General features: G+C 35.7%; 1 protein-coding gene across 4 annotated transcripts in view; it reads right to left on the reverse strand.

The window, feature by feature from the left end:
• Positions 1 to 23,236, reverse strand: part of DPYD (dihydropyrimidine dehydrogenase) — an 833,094-nt gene that overhangs the window by 401,276 nt on the left and 408,582 nt on the right. The window lies entirely within an intron of this gene.

Raw genomic sequence — 23,236 nt, forward strand, 5'->3', positions numbered from 1 at the left:
CAAAGTAAAGTTCACTTAATATGTAAAAAGGCATCAAACTTGTCAATTGAAAGACTAACATGTTTCTTGCACCTACAAAGAGATGCTTGATCACATCAAAGCTACAACTACAGCAGGCATCTTCTGCCAGGAATGTTCTGGGTTTCCAGGCACATTTCTGAATATCGGTGAGTCCGGTTGTGAATACAACTTCTCCTTTCCTCATGTGGAATTGTAATACTATTAAAATGATTAGCAAAGACAAAAGGTATAATGTATAATATAGGGAATACGTTAATTTGATCTGTGTGTGTGTGTGTGTGTGTGTGTGTGTGTGTGTGTGTGTGTGACTTTGTACAGAGGTACATGAGGGGAAATACACCTTTGATGTGATTTTTCTCAGCGTGTAATCATGGTTTAAATTAATCAGGCAAATTTAGGTTAGACTAAGGAAGACTTTCCAGACAGTACGGACTTGTCAATACTGGGAAAAAATCAAGATGTACTTTTCGTATCTGAGGAATCTTAGATATTTCAGGCAAGTTTGTGCCTCATGCTAATAGCAGATATTCACATGATTCCATATTCTTATTTAGGTGAGATGAATGACACTGCTAGTTTTCTTCTCTTTCAAAGGATTTGTACTGAAATATCTAATCTCTCAATCTTACAGATGAATTTGTTATAATCTTAGCTGTAGGGCATCAGGCAACAGCCCAAGGAGGCAGATAGAGATGTACAGTTCAACATGCATTTCTTAACTTACATAAAATAAATAAGGCACTGCCCTGAAATTCTTAAGAAGGTTGCTGCCTTAATACTAAAAAGGGAATGACGTGGACAAACTTCGCAAGATTTTCCTTAAGCGTCAAAACAAAAATATAAAACAAATAAGCCAAAGCAAATAACTAACAAAAAGTAAAGATACATATAAAACTCTTTTAAATGAGAAGTACAGCTTCTTATAAAATATGTATTTCTTTTATTGACAAAAATACTATTGATGTGTATGCATATATGATATAATCTAAAATATTTACTTGTGATAGGCAGCTGTTCTTCCTAGTGCCCAGACAAGGCTTTTGTTTTGTTTTGTCTTTGAGACTTTTTACCACAGCGTGGTGCTACAACAACCCAGTCTGTCCAACCTGGTAATTGACTCTTGCTCAGTGTATGCTTCCTTTTCTGAAGTTTAAAAGCCTGTTCCCCTCTGTACCCTTGCTCAGACAACTTCAGCATTTCAAATTTCAGCTCTCACCATGAGACTAATTCCTCCCAAATCCCATTCATAACCTTCAAACTCAGATTTCCAAGAGACTTCAAGACCTTTGGATATGGATGCTTTGCTGTTAATTCAAACTCAACTGCTTCAAATTGTATCTCATATTCTCTTCTAAAGAATATGTCATCCAGATTTTCAATTTCAGACAATACTATTTTTCCAATCATCCACTAGTGTTAGTAAATAACAGTTGTCAGAAACAGCCTAGATTATGTTAACTATACTGGTATTAAAATAAAAAAACTTAATTAAAAAAAAAAGAAAGAAGGAAACAACCTAGATGTTGAACAATGAAAATTAGTTCCCCAATAATACCATTGTAAAAAGGAATGCTATACTGACATCAGACTAATACAGAAACTGAACAAGAAAAAAAAAATAAACTGACATGAAAGAGTGTTTATCCTGTACTAAGTGAAAAAATAGTGGGTTAACATTATTTGTAAGTCCAAAAGTTTTCAGTAAAAAATAAGGAAGCAAATAAATATTTAATATATATGTTTATTACAATAGTATACGTTATTACGTCTATTGCTATACGTCTCTCTGTTTACTATCTGTCATAAAGAGTAAATATCAATATGTAACTAGTCTTATCTGAACTAGGTGGGACTGGGATGGCCTTTAATTTCTAGATTTTTGCTCATTTTACCTTTTATACTTTCAATAGTGAACATAAATTAATTTATATGAGACAAATAGAATCAAAGGTATACTAAAATAGTTTTATAAAAGAATCAATGAAAAACCAGTAAGTGAAGATCGAGATAAATAGACGCTCTTTAGCTTCCTTCACAGATTGTCTGCCCCAAACCAATCCTCTCAGCTATATTTAATATTACACGTAAACTTAAAAACATTTAGAACTAGAATAATCAAAGAGATAATCAACCTTAAAAGCTTTACTTTATGAAGAAAAAACCAAGGGTAAAGGAGGTTAAGTGAGTACCTGTAAGTTACTCAGCTGGTGGCAGAGCCAGAAGAAAGTGTGTACTTTTTCTATTTTCTTGGTCAGTTTTCCTCCCACCACCTTAAGCCATCTCTCAGAAATCAAATGTTTCAGTCCTTCTTCCTCAAAAATACTCTGTGCCACCCTGCCTCTGTACCTTTCCCCATCTCATCTCTCTTCACCTACGATAAAATTTCCCCATCTGAAGCACTCCCTGGCCACTATAGATAAATAATTTTATCTTGACTACTCCTAGGGCATAAAAAATAAGATTATTTCAATTCACTGATTACACTGAAAATATCTGGTTATATGCTTAATTACTAATATGCTAAAACTTACCCACATCTTCAGGAAGCCAAATTCAAATTTCTTTTCACGGCATATACTGGCTGCTGGCATAATGTGGGGCCCATGAACTCAGACACAATTCTTAACATTCATATAAAACTATTTTTGTTCACATATTTATTGAGAACTTGAGGTTACAGAGATGAACAAAACAGACAGGTCTCTGGAGCTCACAAACAGAAGAATGCAAATAAAGCTACCAACCAACCAACAACACACAGAATTAAAAGTAAGGCTAGTTCATCACACTGCTACATGTCTCCATGAATTATTTTATGTATTTCCACTGGCCTAACATATAACCCAAGTCTTTCTTCACCCATCAAATGACTCTTCATCTTTCCAAACTCAGTTCATTTACTCAAGTATATGCTTCCTGGGGCATTTCCTTAATGCATTCCATTCCCTTGTCTAACAAATCTTACTGTCATCTCTGCTACGTTGCAATTTAAAATATGCCTGTACCTCGGTAGTCATCAAACTGGGCTGTGCATGTTGATTTTCTCTTCAAAAAAACACAAGCTTCTTGAGGGCAGTGATCATACCTTATTAAAATCAGTAAGTGAGGGGCGCCTGGGTGGCTCAGTGGGTTAAAGCCTCTGCCTTCGGCTCAGGTCATGATCCCAGGGTCCTGGGATCAAGCCCCGCATTGGGCTCTCTGCTCAGCAGGGAGCCTGCTTCCCCCTCCCTCTCTCTCTGCCTACTTGTGATCTCTGTCTGTCAAATAAATAAATAAAATCTTAAAAAAAACAAAATTTAAGGGGCACTTGGGTGGCTCAGTTGTTAAGCCTCTGCTTTCGGCTCAGGTCATGATCCCGGGACCCTGGGATCAAGCCCCACATCGGGCTCCCTGCTTCGCGGGAAGCCTGCTTCTACCTTTCCCTCTCTTACTCCCCTGCTTGTGTTCCCTCTCTCACTGTCTCTCTCTCTCTGTCAAATAAATAAACAAAATCTTAAAAAAAAATTTTTTTTTAATTTAAAAAAGTGAAAAAAATCAGCATCTCCATTAGAATTAGAAATATATGTAATATATGTATGTATTATGTACCATATATACACATATACATGTATATAAAATACCCTTAAAGGCAACTCCACCCTCTTAGAGACAAAGGTAAATAAAATCACTTTTCCACATGTCATCTTCAGATATGTTTTAAATAACTATTATATTCTTTCCAAATCTCCCTTTCCCCCAGGCTTTTTGACACTTTAATTGTCCTTTGCTGAATATCTCATTTGCCTTTTATGTTCTGAAATTGAGAACTGTCCTAACATAGTTGAAAGGGTTAAATGCAAGCACTCGAATTTATGTGATTTCCTTCATCCTTTCCCTTTCTAAAACAGGGACTATCTTATAATCTGGACATTACCACGGTTTCTTTGGTTTTTCAAAATATACTTAATGGAAATGCCAAAGGAAAAAAACCTATAGAATTAAAAGAGGGTAAAGTGATAAAGAATTGAAAGGAAGACAGAGAGGGGGAGGTAAAAATAGAGATTAAGGAAAAGTGAGATGTTGAGCAGATTTTTACAGTGTAAGAGTAAAAAGTGACATTCCTTCTACAGAAGTCATTGTCAGACATTAAGAGACATTGTAAACGAGAGAGATGTCTAAAGATGACTTTTTAGTAAGTTTGCTTTTTCCCTCTCGGAATTTTTTAAGGAGAGATTTGAGTGAAGATTTTAGTCATTTAAAATTCCACATAAAAAATTATCTCACGGCATGCATAAACCATGAGAGGTCCCAAATTTATATGGGTTACACTTAAATTTTCTCATTTCATTTCCACCTACAAAATCCTTCAAGGTTCTTCACTACCTGCAGAATGTAGTACCAGCTCCTTAGCATTCATTATATAACTCCAGCTGTGATCTGGGCTCTTCCCACTCCGCACACTTTCTAGTCTCCTCTTTTAGCCTTTCTTATCTCATCTACTTCCACTCCATCACAACATTTTATGCTTCCATTTATTAAACTACTTATAATTTCTCAAACAAAACAGTATCATTAATGTACCTATGCATTTTGACTTTTTTTTTCCCCCCTTCTAAAATGTCCTTTCCTGCCTGGCTTTTCTGCTTTGAAAGCTGCAACCAATCTTCAAGAGTCAGTCCTGTTGTCATCTTCACTATGAAACTTGCCTGGCTATCCACAAACAAAGTTGTTCTCTTATCATACTCTGTACTCATTTGTTTCCACATATGTATCTCCTCCTAATTTAATTTAAGCACCTAGCATAAGACACGGCAGAAAGATGCTCAAAATATTAGTTGAATACATTAGACTAGTGACCTTTACTTAGTCTCTTTTTTACATTAGTCCCCCAGTAAGATGATAATCAACTTACATGAAATTATCATCAAATGCTTTCCAGATATATATTCCATTATTCTATGATTCTAGAGTAACTTTCAACTCTTACCATTGGAAGACTGTTGAGTTTAGCAAAGGCACTAAAAAGAATTATTTAATGCAATGGTAAATAACTACACCAGGCAATTAAGTTAATAATATAAATGTATACATTCTATATCAGGCACGTAAAGTGACATAAACATTTACTGACCTCACAATTTTGCCAAGATCCTGTTGAAAATGAAACATTTTTCTGCCCCACATGATTCTTAACTTCCAGCTTAGATTGGATTTGATTGCAAGCAATAGAGACTAGCCTCAGGCAGCTGTTAAGAGCAAGGGTACAGAAGCATCTCCTGAAACTCAGGGATGCAGCTAACCCTCATGGAAAGCCATATAATCTGCCTCTCCCTCTCTGTACTCTTCTACATGCTTCTAGTTTAGTCTTCGATCTCTGCCAACTGGCTTCCTCTGATTCTTTATGCAGAATGGTTGCTATTCTATAGGTCTAGCTCAGTCGCTTCTAACTCTACATATTAAAAACATTAGAAGAGTTTTAAAAATTCTGATGTCTTGGTTAGATAGACTCCAACTAATTACATCAGAATTGCTTAGAGTATGGCTCAAGGAATAGTAGTTTTTGAACTCACTTCAAGGAATTGAACTGTGAATCCAAGGCTGAGAACTGTTTCTTTAGCCATGCCAAAGCTCCCTTTAATTCCCAATTCTCAAGTGAGAAATTCAGGTTTGGTCATGATTGCACTACATGTCTACTTTATTAAAATAAATGGCTACCAAGGGTCTGTTCAAGAGAATAAAGTATTATTATAAGGTGGGCAGATACTCTACAAAGTGCCCATATGGGGACTTTTATTTGCTTATAAAGTCACGATTCTGACAGCCATCATTATATTGTCCAAATATTGAGGCCTACTGTAAAAACAGGACATTTAGTTTATTCTCAGAATCAATAAGATGCTTGTCTACTTGTAAAGAATACTTATGACAGACCCAGTGAGAAGTGTTTTGTACTTACTCTCTCCTTATAATCACAACTCTTCAAATTAGGCATTATTCTCTTACTGAAATTGAGGGAAGTGACATTCAAAGAAAATAACCAACTTCTTCAAGGATATGAAGCCAATAAGTAATAGAGTGAAACCTGAATTCAAAGCTTACACAGCCTACATTATATCAAATTCCTCTTATTTACATAAACAATATTCTTCTGAAGCACTAATGTTCTCCAAATTGGAAACTGATCTGAAAATTATTCACAATTGTTTGATTGAACAAATGCAACACATGTACTCACACAAGGAAAAATCTATTGTCATAAATAAAAAGTATATTCCGTTCAGATATTGATAAGATAATCAAGTATGCTGCCTTTCATTTCAGAATGGAAATAAAAACAAATACAATCTTAAAGTATAATGGACTATTATTTTATTATTACATTATTACTCTTCATCACTGGTAGTCTCCTACTATACCTGGCTGGGTCATGGAATTATACACAGAGAAATTTGCATGTATAATGGTTATGTTGTTGAGGAAAAGAAAATCACATCGTAATTATGTATCCGAATTGCATTTTTCCTTAATTTGTTTTACCAGAATTAAAATTAAAAAACAAAACAAAAAAAAGCTTTGCTAAAAGCAAGACTATTGGTAGTGTTATATTTGATTGAAGAAGAGAAAATAACTACCACTATGTTCCATCCAATTTAATCATCAAACAGCTTTCACTTACTCATTTTATTTATATTTCATTGTGATATAACTACAATGTTCCCTATCTTAAGGTACAGCTGCTCTAGAATCATCTATTCTGAGATTATTTTAAGGCAAAGAATAAATAACATTATATAGCTACTTAGGACTAGATTAATTCATAGGCTGGTTTTATGCATTAATTAACTCCAGGTCAGTTACTTTGCCCTTTGAAGAAATATCTATTGAGGAGGAAAACTTGCAAAGCAGAAATTAATTTGGATTAGCTGCTTCCATGGTGGAAAGGCCTAGGTAGAGTGATTACAATTATGACATAAAATCAGATTTCATTTCTCCATTTTGAGAAATTACTATTTGTAATGAAAATTTTAGAAAAGATATGAGGCTACAGAAAAGTTTCTAAAAATAATAATCCCATTTTGTTCATTTCTTTAAAGGATTATAGTCATATTGCTCTTAATAAGATATCTGTAACCTGAGTGCAGAATTAGGCTACAAAATTAAACATTAACTCAAATCCATGTGATCTTTTTCTTCATCTAAACTTTATCTCCATCTCCAACTACCAGCTCTTAAGCAACCTAAGGTAGTATCATACAAAAATTCCTCCTCTTCAGCAAAAAAAACTATTCCTCCCCCAGTTTTCTCCACTTACTTTATGACACTACCATTCATTCATCTTAAGCCAAAAATCTGTGTATTATTCTTGATACTTCTTTTCTTTCATTCCCCATTTTTCTTCCACCAGCAAATCTAATGACTCTTATCTCCAAAATATATGAGTCCATATACTTCTATCTATACTCATTCCCATCATTATCTCATTGGGATTATTTCTTACTGTTTTTTTCCATTTTCCTTGCCTCCTGCTAGAATCTACTCTTTACTTTGCACCAGAGCCTTTTAAAAACACAAATTTGATTTTTAAAAACTTTTCATTCATTTCTCATTGCATTTTGTTAATATCCAAACTATTTTTTTTTAAAGATCTTATTTATTTATTTGACAGACAGAGATCACAAGTAGGCAGAGAGGCAGGCAGAGAGAGGGGAAGAGGAAGCCTGCTGAGCAGAGAGCCCAATGCCGGGCTGGATCTAGCACCCTGGGATCATGACCTGAGCTGAAGGCAGAGGCTTTAACCCCTGAGCCACCCAGGCACCCCATTAGTATTCAAACTATTATAGCCTACAAGATCATTCAGGAAGTGGTCCTGTTCCCCTATCCAAATTGACCTTATGCCATTATCAATGTTAATGCACCTATCAGTCACATATGACATCCACTAAACTCTGTCTTTCCATGGGTGTTTGCAGTTGCTATTTTCTCTTCCTGGCATGCCCCTTTTTTATTCTTCTAATTCCATTTATTTGGTTGTCATTTTATTTGGTCATTATTTTGTCATTTTATTTGGTTGTCATCCTGTTTCTAACTCCTAAAACCCTCAGAATTTCCCCAGTGATGAGAGCAATGAAGGGTTTGGTTTTTGTTTTTTTTTTAATGTTAATAGATGAAAGCACCTAAGAATGGGGGCCAGTTGTCAGGAAATCCACCACATGGTTCTAGGCTTGGAACTTTCTGTCCCATCCCTTTGACCCCCTGACCTCTAGGGATTTGATAGGATCTGGAGGTTCAATCAAAATGTAATCAATTGTGACTATGTAATAAAGCCTCTGTAAAACAAAAACAAAAACAAAGGAACAACAACAAAGGACAGGGTTCAGAGCACTTCCAGGTTGGTATACAGGTGTAGATAGGGGAGAAAGGTGCACCTGGAGAGGGCATGGAAGCTCTGCACCCTTTCTCCATACCTGTCCTATGCATCTCTTCCACCCAGCTGCTCCTGAATTATATTCTTTTATAATAAACCAGTGAGCTAGTTAAGTACAATGTTTCTCCAAGTTCTGTGAGCCTTTCTAGCAAAAACTGAACCCAAGGAGGCAGTCATAGGAACCTCTGATCTATAGCCAGCTGGTCAGAAGTACAGGTAACAACCTGGATTTAGGATTGGCATCCTGTGTGGAAGGGGTCATTGGAATCTTCAGTCTACAGCTTGTTGGTTAAATACAGCTTGTTGGGCTTGTGAATGGCATGTGAAGTGGCAAGGGAAGGCAGAAGGTAGGACAATCTACCAAATGGTGGTTACCTGTGGGATCCTATTTCAAGGTACATAGTGTTGGAATTGAGTTAAATTGTAGAATACCCAACTGGTGTCCCAAGTATTGCTTTGTGGCATGGGGAACTCATGTCACATATATTGCAATTGGATCCAGGAACCCAAAATAGTGTGTTTTCAAGTGGCTTCTCCTCAGAAACAGAATGCAGACTATATGTGGGTTGGGCAGTAGTGTGGCTAGAGGGACACAAGTTTCCATTTGTGCCCAAGGAGGCTTCTTTAATAAAATAAGATCTGAGCAGATGTGAGAAGGATGTGAGCAGAGTCATGCATATAGCAACTTTGGTATACACTCTGACTTTAAAATGAATGGTTTAATTTATCAACTGAGCTACTGCAATAACATTGGTTTCTTTTACCTTCTACTAATTATATTATCATTCATTAAGAAAATATCACATAGACTATTACACAGAGGCCCCATGTCATAAAACCCAAAGGGTTTGGTTAAAGGATAAACTAGTGAATTAACTTTAAGAAGTGGTTTGTAAGTTAGCGAAGCCCCCCACCCCGCCAATCATGAATAACATGTTGACAAATTTTCAAAAGTGTCAATCAATAAGGTAACAATTGCCATATTCACAGGCCTGGGGCCAAAGGTGGTGACACTGCTGACAAGATGTCAATGACTACTGTAAGAAAAGCCTGGTGACCAGCACAGGGTGGTGCTGACAGCAAATCCATGTAGCACAAAGAAGTCGGCATGATCAAGGTGAGAGTGATGAAGGTAAATAAAAGAAGCTGACATTTAAGAAAGGTGACAACAGCAATGTTAAATATTAAGACTTGGAATAAAAAGCTCAAAATTGTAAGTCAACAACCTACCAGGCAATACTGCTTTTGTGTTAACCTATTAACCCTTGTATTTCTGGGAGGGAAAGTCGCTAAAATAGGCTAAGGTAAGGATGGGACACCGGGAAAAACTAATACAGTCACTCGGATGTTATTTTTGAACCTGAAGCAGGTCAGTTAGGCCACTTTGAAACTCTTTTGTCTCACCGTTAAAACACCTATTGTAAAGGATGGCAGTGAGGATCACAGGAGAAAAATTATAATGCGCGGGTATGCTCATTTTTATCCACTCTTTCCACGATAACTGTACCCCACCACCTGTTTGAGCCACGTGAATTTGTATGGTCTGCTTCATGTGCCCCATAATTTAAAACATTTCTTCAGTACATTCAATTTTTCAGTCATAGTATCAAGTGCCTGTCATACGGTAGGCATTTTATTGGTCAACCACCTATTATCAGGTAGGCATTGTTCTAGGCACAGAAACACTAGAAAACAAAACTGACAAAGAATTACTTTGAAGATTACATTCCCATGGGATGTGTCTGGCATATAGTGACCATGTAATGCCTGCGAAGGGATCCGAAAATGAAGTAAGATCATTCTGAGGGCTAGCTATATGGACTAGAAAAGTTTAGTGTCATTTGTTCTCATCCTGACTCTGGCATAGAGTTCTCTGATGATTGGGAGGGACTTACCTATGTGTTCTGCCTTCCCTATGCTCAACTGAAGCTCAACCACAGGACATGGTGAGGAAGGGGCAGGATGACTACTGACAACAGTAGGGCTAAGAATGGAAAAACCTGGGTTCTAGCCCTAGCAGGCCATACCATCAACACTTTAACAAAGGCATTACATTTCTCCTGTTCTTTTCTATGGATGCTATTGCTGTCTTTATCTCTTTGGGGGTCTTTAACATGTTTATTTTAAATCCCTTTCAGAGAATTCTATTATGGTTCTCTTCTCCTGAGTGAATTTTTCTGTGAGTTGAATTGACTCTTTTAAAATCTGTTCCTCAGCTTTCATTCTTTTCTTCTTCTTTTTTTTTTTTTAAATCATTTTATCAACCCTTTATCGATAAGTATGGACACTAAGGCCCTGGGAGCTTAAACAATTTATTATTATTACTATATTTATTATAGCTTAAACAATTTTCTATTTTCACTATTTTTTAATTTATTTTTTATTATGTTACGTTAGTCACCATATAGTACATCATTAGTTTCTGACGTAGTGTTGCGTGATTCATTATTCGAACATAAGGAATAGCATGGAGGACATTAGAGGAAGGAAGGGAAAACCGAAGGGGAGGAAATCGGAAGGGGAGAAGAACCATGAGAGACTATGGACTCTGGGAAACAGTCTGAGGGTTCAGAGGGGAGGAGGTGGGGAGATGGCTTAGCCCAGTGATAGGCACGTGTTGGGATATTCCGCAGCTTGCTGACCCATATTTAAGTGGTTGAGTCAAATATTTCCAAGGCCATAGCCCTCTCAACAAAATTTAGCATATGTTTTCTAATTTGTAAACCGGGGGAAAAATATTTACTCTGGCAGGCATAATTTTGAGTACATTGTGAATGTTAAACCTCTAAAAAAGATAATCAGCATATCATAGGTATTTGATAAATTAAATTCTTTATTTTTAACATACATAATTAGGGTTTCAGAAGCATAAAAAACTAATTTTGTCTTTTTTATGGATAAAGATAGTGAGGCTCAAGATAATGCATTTGAAATTTTAAACATTTTTAGTCCTTGAGCTGAAAATTCCACCTCTGTGACTACACTGTGCCATAAGTGAGATAACCAAAAGGCAATGTGACATTCCCAAAGGTCCAAAGGCAGAATTAATGAATAATTAAGTCAGGCTTTGAACCTAGATCTCCTGACCTTTAGGCTTTCATTATACCACCTGTATCTAGATATTTTCAATTGAGTCCTTTATAACTTATATAAGACTCAACTTTACTAAATCATTGAATGTAGAAGAACAAAGTTCTGATGAAAATTTTTGTATTTAAATCTCCACCAGCAAGCTAAAGATTTTCAGTGCTTTGTTCTACTGTGATATTTTCAGGATCTCCACGCAGCCCCAGGTATCAAGGTTGGAGATTTGGCATGGAATTTATAACACCAATAGACCGTTTAGACCAAGTGACTTAAGAGTGGCTAATTTCTTTCATACTCCCTTAGCACCCACTGAGGTCAGGTTCAGTACGACATGGATCAGATTTTTCAGTTATTTTTTCTAATCATTCTAATCTGGCACTATCTGCCTGAAGTAGCAATCTACTACTGTATTGGTAAGGATATATTCTGCCTTTATGGAGACAATTTCATTTTAAATTACTTTTCAGGTCAAACGCTGCCATTTAATAAAGGTTTGGAACCCTATATAAAGTCAATAAAAGGCATTAAAATCCCTTATTAGTCATGGTATTTTCTTTCCCTATCACCAACTAGATAGTTTTGTTTTCATAGCTCCATTGGATATAGGCTCATTCCTCATTTTTACCCCTGATTTCCTTTTATAACATATAGACGTTACAAATAGTAAATCCCCCTTCATACACAAAAAGCTATGCCATTTTACAAACAGAAACTTCAATAGAAAAAAAAGTCAAGCTTCTGATCCTTAATAATTATTTTGAAATATTTAGCTAGGGAATTCGTCAAAAATTAACATGACTCTACCATCAAAGAGGCAAACTCTACAGATAGTCTATGGGGTTTATCGTATGCTTATTTATAAACACTTGAAACAAACTTCACTTTTCAATGACTATAAGCAATTTAACTTCACTACTTCTCACTGGAAGGGATAAAAATGAGATCACATGCACTTCTGATTCTAGTTCAGTCTAAAGGCATAGTTTACCAAAGAGAAATTGGGCTGAAGTCATTTCAATGCAGTGATCCTGACCAAGTGGAAAAACTTAGCATGGAAACAGCATTTACCCATGACATACTTCAATATTATTTTTTGGAGTCTATCACTATCTCAAACTGAATCCATTATGATTTAAAAGTGTCTTTTTATTGATATTCATTGTTTTTCAACCTGACAGTGGCCAATGATTCATATCAATCTTCTTTTAACATAGGAATTAAAGAGTTTGCCATATATCTTAAACTGAAGGACACTTTTTCAATAGGTCTCAGGATTTTAATACAGTTGTCATTTGAAAAGCCTTACCTCCTCTCAGTTGGAGAGGGGTTTAGGAAAGAAGAAGCCAGCTCCGTGGATAAGATTGTTTTTATCTGAAGCAGTGAAGGATTCAAAAATTAGTATGACATATCGATGATGCCTCTTTTTTTTTTTTTTTTAAAGGCATTTTTATTCTCTAAGTGCAGGAACACTGCAGTTGGCTGTCAATCATTAAACCACAAAATGGAGTCCTTTGCCTGGCAAAGAGATCTGCAACTATACCAATACTGGTAAACTAACCACCAAATTATAGCCTTTTCTCTTGCCTCACCCAGATTTCACAGGGGCTGCACACCCAAATAAATGCCTCTTGGCTACCCATTCATCTAACAGCTGGAAAGATGACACTTGACATTTGGAAACTTTCCTGTGAAGATTGCTGCAAGGCTTTCCCATTAGCTTCCTGGTGAGACTGTAAGGTCGAATAAGCTGCCTCAAAACCTGCAAAGGGTAACGGAAATACTCTAATATTAAGCCTGGGCAATTTAAATTTCTAATTCTCAAATCATAGTTCTTCAGATATTGTAGAAACCACTGGAATATTTCAGGGCAAAAGAATGCCTTTGAAGATGTGAAATTAAAATGGTATTTTAAGCAATGATAATGATAACAAGTGTCTTCAAAGTTGGCACTGAAGTTCTTCTAAGCAATGGAGACTTGGGCATAGATAAGTTCCTCTAAGTTTATTTTCTAAAATCCCAGACTGTCACATTTTCGGCAAATGCTCATCTTTGTACCGAGCAATAATCTTTAATATGAGACACAGAGGCTATCATTGTTTAGATTTGATTTTCGCATATATAAAATTATCAGAGATAGCTTTAAAATCCTTACAATCCAACAACGTGGGCTCTTTTTGAAAATCAGTGAACCTGCTATAAAATAAAAATGTAAATATTCTATTATGAAGACAATGCTGTGATCTTAAAAATCTTTCAAGTATAAACATATGCCTTTGTCCTCTTTAGAAAGGTAATTCCTTTAAAAGAGATCCCCATATCAAAAAGTTTTAATAACCTGACTGTTCATGAAAGATATTAGAAAGACAAAATCCCTCACATAATCTTCAACCCTAAAAGTGGCAGAAGGTGAAAGATTTCATTTATTGATATGAACGCACATAATTCAATTAGCTTTATAGCAATGATCCTTTCACACTGAGCTCAGTTTTTAATTCCCCATCTTCAAAGTGTCCTTACAATTTTCTATTCTTGTTTGTTAACTCAGTATTTCTCATGTGAAAGATTGACAAGAATGAATAGGCCTCTCTAAATGTTCAGTCGTATGTCCAAATGTAGATAAAATTAATAATATGATTAAAAGGGAAAAATGAAACATTTAAAAAGTATATGCAGAAGGGCACTAAAGAAACAGGAGACATGAATGATGTCACTTTCAGTCTTGAATTAATCAGCATCTGGGATGGAAATAACTTTTTAGAAGTCAGTTTAGTGATGCCAAATTGTACCTTATCAGCAACAATGATAGACAGGGATTCCTACAGATGTGCACCTCATGGCCTCAGATTACAAACCAATACAAGGGCAAGCCTTGCTTCCCTATGCCCTTCCATCAACAAATCCACCAAAAAAAGTCTTAGCTCCAAAAAATGGAATACTTAGCTATGACTGGACTCCTTTCTCTTCAGACTAAAATCACAACCACTCAATGGTGAGACTATGGCATGAATCTCTCTCCACTAGGTACTGAAATCACAAATTCATTTCACATAGCCTATTGAACTGCCATCAGATGATAATGACTTTCTGTCACTCTTGACCTGGGGCAGATTTGAACTAGTGACCAAGAGGTTAAAGGCTCTGTATCTTATTACCAATCCCCTGAGATACCTAGTCCCCTCAACAACTACTGATTCTTTTGAGCCTCAATCGAACCAAAAGAAAACACACAAAAACCTCAAGTAAGAGAAAAATAGGCCATCAATGCAAGGAATTTTTAATAGTTTTGAAGAACTTTGCAAACTCCTATTTCAAAATGTACCCATACACTATATACAACTCAGTAGAACCACATTAACTATTAGAGAACTTCACTATGACCTTCATTAAAATATCATATAAGCTTTACTGTAGAGCTAGAAAACACTGTAGAAAGCTAAAACTTAAAAGACACTTGCGCTCCGTGATCTTACAGGGTTAAGAAAGACATTTTAGACCCAGTAAAATGGCAGAATATTTATATGTATATGTTCTAAGATAATTCTGCCACAAGAATTTGTTTTGAGGGGGATGACAAGTTGGAAAGAATAACACAGATTCATAACTAAAATAATCCAAACAGTATCAAAATAATCAAACCCTTAACATGGATACTTATTATAGAAATATACCATGTTTAATAAAGGATAAATTTTGAGGAAGACACAAAAAGAATATCATTTGGGAAGATGCAGGTAGGCAAACTCATGTATGTAGTAGAACCACTGAAATGAAACAAAAAATGAAAAAAAAAAGTAACTTTATGTTGTTGCTGAAAGCTGACCTCAAATGGTGGCAGTGAATAAACAGTACTGTGTAACCATTCAACCTCAGTTCAGTGACTCCTAAACTCACTTGTAAACCTAGCAACCAAAACTTTTTTTTTTTTAATATGTTTAATGTTCCAATGCCTCCTTTCCTATCCTCTGCAGTTTCTCATCGTGTTTGAATTTCACAGAAGGAATTCTACTTGAAAGAAAGGAGGTCTTCTTTTCCTTTTCATTTCCTGTCTATATTTGAAGACTCCTTATATAATTCCTTTCCTTTATTTGAATTTCTATCCCTACCTATCCTTTCCATATTTATCCTTCCACTAATAACTCTTGTCTTTTGCCCCTCAATATTTATCTTTATAACACTGCAAGTGCTTCTCTTGCAGAAACATGTAAGTTTACTTGATCCCTTCCACTACTAGTAATAAATACTGTGGTGTTTCAGTGTTGCATCTAAAAGATAGTAAATTTAAAATAGAATTCTGAATCACAGAATAATGACATGGAGGATACTCTAATGATGTAATCAAATCCACAGGTTTAAAGATGATAATTTTCATATACTTGGACCAATTTTATTTGACAAAATGTCTCATGTTGGTAAGATCATCTTCTCAGAAATAACATGATGACTTCAAAAAAAAAGGAGTTTCTTATCTCGGATCAGAACTTAGAAGCATTTAGCCTATATTCCATTCACAAGTTTTCTCTTAATGGAGGACATAGCACAGTGAGATAACACATAGTCTATTTTCCTCTACTTTTTTGTGACGAAATGTGTTTCTACGTTAATACTAAAACAAAGTGCTCAATTTTCTAAACAATTGTATTTTGGTACATTACTGACATTTTTGTCAATATACCATTTTATAAATATATTTTGTATTAAGACTTGTCTTTGGTACAGAAGGACATTGGGCATCATATGGTTTCCCTTAACAACCTGGTTGCACCTAACAGACTCACTAGACTAATAATATCTTCCCTCCTGTTCCTCTGTGAGGTACAAAGGAAGGACAAGCAGTGCTGAATCTCTGTTATGAGGAGGGTACCTGTGTGTCTATGAACATTCTACCCTTCCCCTTGAGTTCTGTGCTTATGGAATCAGTTGTATGGTCCTCACCCCATTTGTGTTGGTTATAAATGTAAATCAAAATTGTGTAAATTGAAGAGCTCTATGAATGTGAAAAGAAAGGGGGTTGAGTCTGTGAAAACTAAATTGAATATTTTCAAAAGCTATGATAAAGGTGAGTTGCTAAAAAAGAAGTTGCTATGAAATTAGATGTGGGTTAAACAAATGAAATGACTGACAGGCAATCCTACAAAAATCCAGGACATTTATCTTTGTTTGTTGAAAGTATGGCTCCACTTTAGAAAACAAAACCAGAAGTTGTAGGCAGCATGTTATAAACAGGTTTACACAAGAAACAAGATAGAACTCTAACCATAAGATTAAAAAGAACTTGGCTCTGCTTTTTTTTCTTTTTAAGAAAAATGAAGAGGAGAATATACCTATGGTTTTTAAAATGAAATGACATGCTTAATATACACGTATATCCTTTTTGTAACTCCCCATTTTAACTTTTTCAGATTAATCAACTAATTATTGATTTTTGTTTCCTAGACTAAGAGCACTTTTTTATATTCCTCTGTTTTTTAAATGAATGTTCTGGATTTAACCAACTTATTGTTAATGAATGTCTGGATTTACCTATGTAATTAAAGTGCCTCTTCTTTATCCTCAATTAACAATTAAATTTAGGTCTTTAATTATATTAATTGAGCTAATTATCCCTCTATTTTATTTCCCTGGAAGTTAGGAGATGTGGAATAATCTTAGAACTTTTCTAGTCACTTAATCATTCTGGTTAAAGTGTATTTTTAACCAGAACTAAGTTATACATAAGCCACAGTCTCCAATCACAATCTTCTGATTTCAATTTCAACTACAGAGGGACTCTCAGGCAGAGTTCTAATGCATTATTTTATTTTTAAATTTTAACACATACTGTGGGGGAAGATGTCTAGGCCTGAAGATGATTAGCAAGAACAAGAAACCAGAGTTGAAAAATATTAGGAAAGTAGTTCAATCCAGGGGAAAATAACAAATAGACATATGTATGTTCAAATCCTGGCTTTGATACTAAGAGGATACTTAACCTAGAACAGTTTACTTTAACAATTGAGACTTTATTTTTAAGAGCTATGAGATAAAGATAAGGATACCCATGGGGGTATCTGGGTGGCTCAGTCAGTTAAGCTTCCAACTCTTGATTTTGGCTCAGGTCATTATGACAGGGTGGAGATCCAGCCCCACTGTTGGGCTCTAAGCTCAGGGTGGAGTCTGCTTGAGATTCTCTCTCTCTCTCCCTCTCCCCCTCCCTCCCCTGGCTCTCCCTCTCTCTCTCACTCTCTCTGTGAAATAAATTAACTAAATCTTTAAGGAAATAAAGATATAAAGATAATGATACCCACTGTAAACAAAACCTACACAATATATAACAGAAGCTAAACAAATAGTAGCTGTTATTACAATGACAGTAAATATAACAGGTATGTCCAAGGAGGGTAAAAATCAGGGAGCACTTTTTTTTCATGAGTCTTTTCCAATAATTCTAGTCAACACTGATCTCTGCTCTTGGACTACTTCAGAATTTATTGGTTGTAGTAAAAATTAGCTTTCGATTTTATTATATGTCTGTTCTCTATGTCACATGGGTAATCTTTGCATTTACACATTGCTAAAAAGCAACTTTTGAAGAAAGGTTGATGGGTTCATGTAGTTAATTTCTTTTCTTCCTAGTACAGAACTTTTTGTCTGTCCACATACACGCACCCATGCATACAGACATGCACACAAAGACAAAGACATGCACATCAGCTAAATAAATAAATAAATCCACTGGAAAGATGCAAGTGAAAGTGCAAAAAATTTTAAATTCAATAGAATTCAACAGTCATTCTTTCAGTTACATACTCTTTCTTTGGGTACACTCAAAATCATTTTAGATACTCAGTAATTCTTATTCAAGCAGAAGAAAATAATTCAAATATGCCTCAACTCCTACTAACATCACAGTAATATAAACAACAATGGTGAAGTCATATTGGATCATTTAAAAGCACAACTAAATAAAGATTTTTAAAGATGCCTCAGTGGCTCAGTCTGTTAAGCAGCTGCCTTCAGCTCAGGTCATGATCTTAGGGTCCTGGGATCAAGCCCAGGCCTACATCCATCTGGATTCCTGCTCAGTGGGGAACCTGCGTCTCCCTCTTCCCTGCCCCCATCCACTCATGCTCTCTTTCACTCTCTCTCTCTCTCTCTCTCAAATAAAATCTTTTAAAAATAATAAAATAAAATAAAGAATTTTAAGGAGAGAAATGTTGACAAATTGGAAAATGTTTCTCTCTATATTAATACAAGATATGACCCTATCACTTCTTATGCAAACAACTCCTATCACATTTCTGCTTCATTATACACCCCAAATTAAAATCCTAAACCAGGTATTCTTATCATATCCTAACCCCAGTATAATCACAGATCTTTTCTCCCATTTTTCCTACATATTCTCTATGTTCAGGGCCTGCACAAACTCAGAATGCCTTTTGGTGAAATTGAAAGAAGCCACTGCACAGGTTTAAGTCTTATAGCACAAGCAGAAAGCACCTTTGTGACAATACAAGAAGGCACTCCCTCCTCTGAATTGAAGCAGCACAACAAAAGATACCACCATTCAGGGAGCGGAGCTTGGTCAGGATTTCAGCCAGCTAGTACCCTTATCTGGGTGCCCCTGGGCAGTAAGCAAGCTCTACAATCTTAGCCAGGAGGCCCCTTTAAGTTCCACCAATTCAAATCACTGTTTTTCTTATCCTCCCTCTTTGTGTCTGGATTTTGTGAAGCCTTTGCTGACTCCACATCCTGATTGATGCCCACATCCAGATAAAATCAATCATTATCTCTTTCATGCTACCCTGTGCCTTTACATTTTTTATTACCAAGTTTATAATATTGTATTAGATGTATGTTTATACCACTGTCTTTTCTACCAGACTGTGAGATTATTAATGGCAAGTTTTATGTTTTAATTCACATTTGTAAACCTACAGATTAGTACTATCTAAAGATGAAAGCAATATTTTTTAAAAAATTTTTTATTTACTGAATGAATGAATGAATGAATCCATGCATGAATGACTCCATGGATAGCCAGGCGATGTATATGAATGAAGTAACAAATGACTAAATAAAATGTTTTCATAATTACCAGCAATAGCCTCTTTGAATCTTTGTTAAAATCCGACACTATGCTTTCCCTTCGAAATGTCCTATTTTGTAAATGTTCTCTAATACCATTTTAGTATCTCTAATTATTATTGCTCATTTATTAATAAATAGTTTATTTACCCTTGAAAAGCCCATGTCCTGAAGTGACAAAGTAAGCCCTCAAGTCACATAGTTTGAAATCAGGTCTGTTTAATTCAGAGGCCAAATTTCTAACTGCTGTGTTTTACCTCTCCTCATTTATTTACTTCAGTACTCTCCCAAAGTCAAGTATCTTGGGCTCAACAGCTGGTACTCAATAAATGGTAACTGATCAAGTTAACTAATGAAATCTAAGTGAAGCTCTCTTCAGACAACTATGGGAATTACTAAAATCCCAACAGGGGTATCTTGAAATAATCACATGAGTCTGAAAAAGCGTATTACAAATAAATTCAAAATATCCAATTGCAGTGATTGCATGCATGAATTAATACTATAATGTGTGTATTAAATCATTTTTAAAGTACACTATCTAGTGTCCCATTTCCCCCAAAACTAATGTAAAACACAAGACAAGCAGTGATAAACCTTCACTCATGAATACACTTTAGGCATTATGAAATTTTTCTTAATGGATGTTGCATTTGAAGGAAACGTTATTTATTTACAGTTAATGAACTTATATAACAAACTCATTCATTTTCTTAACTCCTCTTTAAATTCCTTTACAATGAATTATCTCATTCTACATATTTTTCCTATTTAATAAATATAGATGAATACACTATTTTGAGGGCATAACAATACACAAGCATGGCAACTGGCTTTGCAGAGACAGATCAGTAAGCAGGCTTCCGTCAGGGAAACAGGGTGCCACAGAGCACACAGGAGGAACATGTTCTTGGAAGGGGAGGAGGAAGAAAGACCTGAAGGACAAGTAGGATAGAAACAAAAGAAATGAGGGGAGTAGGGAAAAGTCCCAGATTCAGAGGTCTTGGTGTGCTAGGGGAAATGCAAGTTAGCATCACAAGCCCAGGAGATCAGGTCTTATCTTGAGTGCAAAGAGGAGCCTTTGAAAGATTTTACATGAAAAAATGAGGATCAGACTTTTACTCCTGAAGGATGACTCTGGCTGCAGTATAGGTTCCTTGGATTTGACAAACGGAAGAGTGGAGGCAATTTTAAGAGGCGAAAGAGGCCAGAGCTAAGTTAATGACAGTGTGGAGAGAGAAAAATTTCACTTTGTCTATATGTTCCTTTTCAGTCCTATCACTGCTTAGCACTTTGCAACCAACAGGCAGGAAGGTGGAAGTGTTGATTTTACTTGACAGAGATTTTACCTGCTTTCCATTTCTACTCCATCTTTAAAATGCAATTCAATACTTTGTTTGACAAGTCCAAAGCTTTCAGCCAAAACCAAAACTCTTACTGGTCAGGAATTTTTTTAATTTTATATTTCAAACACTATCATTCCTAGCAATATGTATTTTAAAGCATGCACACTTTTCTTTTTCATCATACCTAAAATTCTGTTTCTTTCCTTTTATGAGTAAGTGGAAGCTAAATAAAATGATTTCTCTTTTTTTTTTTTTTTTCAGTACACATTTATTAGACTCAGGGATGTAGAAGATAAAAGTAAAGTCAAAAGAAAAACACCCTTGGGAATCCTCTTGAATGATAACTGTGAAGTAGGACAAAATCACAATCATCACAAATATAGTAAATATTCTCTAAGTACTTTAATCTAAAAGCTATAAATGGATTTAAATCTTTAGAAAAAGCATTAACACATGCCATTTTCCACTGTCCTTCATTCAATTTTACTTTTCAGATCTGTTCAGTATCTCTGACTTCCCACCATTTTTATTCTTGTAGACTAAATTCATGCATTCACTAGGTATCATCTGGCCTCGCACAAGGGCCTTTTCTCCTATCTCCTGATTCTAGTCTCATTTCTTCAAGAAATTAACAGAATGGTAAGTGAGATGTATGGTCAACCAAAAATTGTATTCAGCACAAAAAAGCAAGCAAATTAAAGTAAGTATATGAAAGAGTATACATGAGAGAGAGAGAGAGAGAGAGAGAAGAGAATAAAATTTAAATAAATGGTTCATAAGTAAAGATGTGTACAACAGTATTATCTTATAATGAGAAAAATATGTATGCATAAACACACTAGTATAAATTTTTCATCTATATTTTAAGAAGTAGCTTATTCTGAGATTGTATTGTTTTCTACTTTTCTCATCAAACTTTATTATTTCTTGTATATATAATAGAGTATTTGTTATAATTTCATGTATTCAAGTGCTTGCTTTAATGCCATTACACAGTAAAACAAAAAACTGTGAGGCCTATTTTGGTTTCAAAATGGAATTTGAAAACTGTATTAGTCTTAAGTAATCTAGAAGTCAGTAATTAGATGTATAATGAACACTGATTTAGAGGCTTTGAAGCTGGGTATCAGATTGGAGGTGGAACAGATTTGGGAGAGTATGTTTAGTTTAATAGCAATGAAGTAGAAATGTAGGTAACCAAGTGATGTCCAGTAAATCTGAAATATAATGAGACACACAAGTGAACATTATCAGCAGACAGCTGGATCACAGAAGAACAGAGATGGAAATACAGATGAGGGAGTTATACAGAGGTACAACTTGGACTATTGAGAGTGCTGTGACAAGAAGAGTAAAATGAGGAGAAATACAGGGTGAGGGGCACCTGGGTGTCTCAGTGGGTTAAAGCCTCTGCTATCGGGATCAAGCCCCCTATCGGGCTCTCTGCTCGGGGAGAGTTGGGGGAGACTGCTCCCCCCACCCCAGCCCCTCCGCCTGCCTCTCTGCCTACTTGCGATCTCCTTCTGTCAAATAAATAAATAAAATCTTAAAAAATAATAATAAAGAAAACAGGGTGATAATTTTTGCAACAGAATGAGCAAGAGGAGCCAAATCAGGAGTCCATCTTGGGCAGCTGAACCTCTCCACTGTGTATCTCGGAGGCTATGGAGACTCCAAAATATAGGTGACAAAGACTGGAGCAGAAGCTACTAGCAGCTTTTGCTCTCTTGGGTTCCAAGGTTTCTGCCTGTTAAAACTGCATTCCTTTTCCCTTTTTCCCCTAAGTCTCATCCCTTTGGACTTAGGACTGATTTGGACAGCATTCTTAATTTTAGATTTGTCATCTCCACACAATGTTGTTTCCTAAATCACATTTTTATCTCTATGCATGACCTGTAAGCTGGTTACACCCATTTTTAGAGACCTTAGAAACCAGCTACAACCCGGACCACAACAACCCAAGCCCCACTCCTCAGAGATGCTGGGCTGAGGTGGGATTAGGTCAGGGAATTGAACATAAAAAATATGATACAATCAGTACCAAGTCCAGGCTGTACCTGGTAGTAAGAAGTCCTGCATAGGTTACAGAAAAAAGATAGGAGGACAACCGTAAAGACTAAATGGTCATGGCAAAGAGGAAGAGAAATATTCAGGGAGACATTAAAGGCAAAGTGAATTTTGTCAGTGTGTGGGAAACAAACAAAAGAAATTGAAAGAGAGGCAGACAGCATGTTATGAATAGAGTCTTTCCCAAATAGGAAAGAAAGAAGAATTGTATTTATAAGAGTAAACCTTTCCAGAAACATTTTGT

The sequence above is a fragment of the Mustela nigripes genome, chromosome 14 (genome assembly GCF_022355385.1).
Source record: "Mustela nigripes isolate SB6536 chromosome 14, MUSNIG.SB6536, whole genome shotgun sequence".
In the NCBI taxonomy this organism is placed as follows: domain Eukaryota; kingdom Metazoa; phylum Chordata; class Mammalia; order Carnivora; family Mustelidae; genus Mustela; species Mustela nigripes.